At 49.8% G+C, this 4,378-nt stretch overlaps 1 pseudogene; it reads left to right on the plus strand.

Annotated features, from left to right (window-relative positions):
• The first annotated feature begins 2,491 nt into the window (after window positions 1-2,491).
• LOC149328378 (uncharacterized) lies at window positions 2,492-4,378 on the plus strand (annotated as a pseudogene).

The raw sequence follows: 4,378 nt of genomic DNA on the forward strand, positions 1-4,378 counted from the left end.
GATCGGTTGTGGGAAGAGACTGCTTAATCATAGCCTTAACTTGGGTCTCCATATCTCTTTTCACGTGCTGCTCAATTACAGAGCTGGTTAACACCGCGAAGGAGCCTGACACGCTTTCCTCTAAACGGGCGAGTGGAGGCCCCGAGGCAACACAGCTGGCTGTTCAGAGTGGTTGACTGTCCACAGCTCGGTACGGCCTCTGACCACGGGAAGGACACAACGAGGTACTAGGATACTCTTCCTAGAGCTAGCGAGTGTCGTAGGTTCTACTACAGCTTCAAAAATTCGCACTGATTTGCGAATAGAGGACACCCGCGCGAATCCTGCAGATAAAGCTGGAGGAATAGTGTTTTCTTCCACCGCAAATGCTGGAAAATCAGGTGTCGCATGCACAAGAGCTGAAAATAGTGAAGAATTCAGAGAATTTCTCCCGTACGACAGCCTAAAGTTGCACCACACTCTTGCAGAAAATCAATCCCAAGAATAACATCATGCACTCACCGAGGCAGCACTGCGAATTCTGTTCTAAACGTTACACCATCAATAACAACATCCAAAGCACACACACCAAGTGGAACCAGAGGCCCACCACCGACACCACGGAATTACACTGCACGGTCACCGCTAACCATTCATTTCTTACCTAAATGGTTCTTAAACCTCAAACTCATAACATATTCTGTAGCTCCAGTGTCCAAAAGAGAAATTGTTTTCACACCATCAATAAACATTTCCAGTTTGTTCTTGAACATAAACACAGGCAGAAGTATAATGGACGTCATCGACTTGCCGGTGGCTTCACCTCCATCGGCCGCGCCTCCTAAATTCACGGAGGCGGAGGGTGAGCACGACGTCGAGGAGAATGTGACCGCTGTTGGCGCTGAGGTGGCGGCGTAACACTGCGATCACATGCAGGCGACGAACTCCACAAATGTGTCGAATGGTACGTGTCCCAAGCGGACATAGTCGGGGATCGCTGCTGTTCGGTGTGCAGTTGTCCGTGAATATTCGCCGGGGGTCGGTAGTCTGGAGCATATGGGAAACGGCGGGGTGTTACGTCTCGCCTTCGTCGTGGGGGAAGACAACGACATGGCAGCAGCGAAACGCCGACAAACCCCGAGACGCGCGTTGGGTGAGCGCCTGGATTGCCACGGAAGCCGCGTCCGTCTGCCCGGTTGAGCGAGCGTTTCCCCTACACCGAGTGTGAACGCGCGTTCGTAATGCGCGGGAACGCCGCTCATGGACATTCCGGCGTCTGCGCTACGGTGATGGCATTGTTCCCCCTCTCCCAGCGCGTGACGGCGGTGTGATCTCTCGGGAGTGAGTGAGTGCGTGTGTGTCTCTGATTGGTGCCAGTGAGAACTTCCTTCCCCTGCAGGCCCGGCCCCCATCTAGGGACCCTAGGGAAGGGAACTCTTTAAAACCTCGGCAGCGGCACGGCCGAGGGAGCTCTTTGTCATCGAATGATCTCCTGATGAGCTGTCGTGATGCAGCGTTCCTGCAGCTCACTTGTAAATATGTAAATTCCTGTATAAATGCCTTTTTCATTGTCTTTTTCCAGCAGCCGCGTCTTCGACGTCCCTCATTCTCTCTCCGGCACACGACCATGCTACCTCGTCTGTAACAAGCTGGTGGCAGCGGTGGGATGCTGCTACCTCGTCCTTAACAAACTGGTGGCAGCGGTGGGGTTGCTGCTACCTCGTCTGTAACAAACTGGTGGCAGCGGTGGGATGCTGCTACCTCGTCTTTAACAGGGGGCAATATCTAGCGATATGCTCAAAATGCCACACCGTAGTCGAAAGGTTGAGCTACAGCGACCGCCATAACAGTCCTGGCGAACAAAGTCGCGACGTTGGTTGTAGCCAGACTCTTGCTGCTGACGAACCACGTCTTCGGGGTAGGTGGCCCTCCTTTCCGTCGGCTGGTGGCCATAACATTGGGCAATGTTCATAGGCAAAGCACCGCTAGGTTGGGACCACGGAGTTGACAGCACTTTTTGCCGCAGTGCGCACTTGACTGATTAGTAAACGACTCGTTGTACTATCGCAATCACGGCTGGTGCTGATACGGGAGAGCGTTGCTTTTAGCACTAACGGGCCCCAGGGGAGAATGTGTGGATGTCCGGATGTTGCACTCTGCCGTGCTCCCGCTTTTCAGATAGCACAGCTTGACAATGTAGTATTTATGGTCAATGTTCATACTCTACTTATCATTCGGTTTTCACCGAATACGCGCGTGCATCGATGGCAAAAGTCTTCTTGGACGGCCGAGCTGCGGGCAGCTGGTAGCAAGCGCGATATATAGCAGGAATACCCGTTTCGAAACGTTAAAGAGGAACGCATTACTGGCCTCATCAGCGGCTTCGTCTTTTGTGCCTCGTATCTCGTCGCAGCTTTTATTACGTATAAGTCTTGCTGTTGCAAAACATGTGCTTAGTTGAGATAGGAACGCGTTGCAGTTACATAGCTTTCCGCAGATTTTGTGCGCAACCATGAACAATAGTAAGTTTCTTTCCTCTTGTAGACACGGCGAAACCTGCCAACCCGTGGCAGGGTTGCTGTTCAGTGCTGCTTGGAGGGCAGGATGCACCGTCTTGCACGGACGTATTGTGCAAGTGGATAGTCCCTGCTGAAGATATAGCACCTATTCCACCGACTCACATCTCCAACGAAGCTACGTCGCCGTTATTGCTGTACACTAAGAGCCTTGTGTTTCAACTAGGTTCGTAACTATAACATGCCTAGTGCATCCATATTATGATCACAATAAATTTCAGTGGCTCAAGGACAGCTTGGCTAAAGTGTGCACGTAAACTGGTTAACTGAATGTGGGGTCGAAGGCCAGTTTTAGATGCATTTGACCTCAGAGAAACTCAGCACTAAAAGCGGGGGGGGGGGGGGGGGGGGGCGTAAGCTGTTCTCATTCGTACACGAATGTCTGCACTGGAGGTTCAACCCCAAGGTGTTCCGCTTATAAGGTGGATGCTGAAACCAGTACACCGCTGCTGCAAAGCACATTGTTTCATGAGTTCACATGGCACTGTGCGATGTCAGTGCACGTTAAAGATCCCCAGGTGGTCGAAATTTCCGGAGCCCTTCACTACGACGTCCCTAATAGCGTGAGTAGCTTCGGGACGTTAAACCCCAATAAACCAAACCAAACAAAATGTACAACTAAAGGAAGTCCCGGCAGAGTTGCATGATTGCTTACACAGTCATGACAATTTATTTAGCCGTCTTACGTTGTTTACTAGCTATAAATAAGCACAAACAATAAACTAAAGCTTTGCACATATTGAACAGCCGTTATTATCCAAATTAATTTGGTTTCACAATTGCACTAGCCTATTCTTCTTTCACTTAAATTTCAAAAGTACTCTATTATGAAGCCTCCAAGTGGGAAGAGGAAGAGCGATTACGACCCCTGCCCCATTACACCACTACCTAGTCCCTAAAACATTGAGTTACTTAGAAAAAAACTAGCATCCTCCTGTCCAGGCCTACAAGCACTTCGATACTTCTTTCCCACCGACAAAGCCACGACAAGGCCCCCATGTAAAAAAAGAATCCTAAACAAGACATCGATGACCTCTGGAGCGAGCCTTCACCGATTCAGGTGCAGTCATACATACAAACACTCGAGCCACTGAGCGAAGTGAGGGGTGAGATATGTCATGAAACGGTCGTCCAAGCAGTCAACAAGAAGTGGCATGCAGCGCGGGTTGGCTGGCTAAGAGCATCGCCCTTTAAAAGGATCTGCCGTTGTCCCAAGATAGACGGTTTGCTCAAGGGGCTACTATACACTTGTAATAGAGCCACGTGTGATGCGATTCTCTAGGGCATAGAGCACGAGGCAGATGCTGTAGCGGCTAATGTAAAGCTGCAGCACGCTAAAGATTTAAGTGTAGCAGTCTAGGAAACAGGCCTTCATGTCCATAGCCAGTACGTGTTTCTACCTGCTTTACTCGACAGAATTCTTGTTTTAGATGAAGAAGAAGATGTACTTGAGGTTAAATGCCCCTGCTTCAAAAAGGTATGATTTGCGAAGAAGCCTGCTAGATAAAAAGTTCTGCTGTAGGCTAACTGACGACGGCGCGGAGCTGAATCGGGACCATAAATATTTCTATCAGATTCAAGGCCAGATGGCAGTTACGGGCCATAACTGGTGTGACCTTGGCATCTGTACCCAGGGAGACAGTCCAGAAGACCCGCTAGACCTACATGTACGGAAGATAAACTTCAATGAACAATTCTGGACGCAGGAAATGCTGCCAGGACTCCTGCACTTCAGGAAGCATGCGCTTGTAGCAGGTAGTTTGACAAGGAGAGTTAAAATGCATGAATGGCTTGACACGATCAAAATAAAGAAACTGAAATAA

Source organism: Amblyomma mixtum, chromosome 9 (assembly GCF_055824585.1).
Source record: "Amblyomma mixtum isolate Tamu chromosome 9, ASM5582458v1, whole genome shotgun sequence".
In the NCBI taxonomy this organism is placed as follows: domain Eukaryota; kingdom Metazoa; phylum Arthropoda; class Arachnida; order Ixodida; family Ixodidae; genus Amblyomma; species Amblyomma mixtum.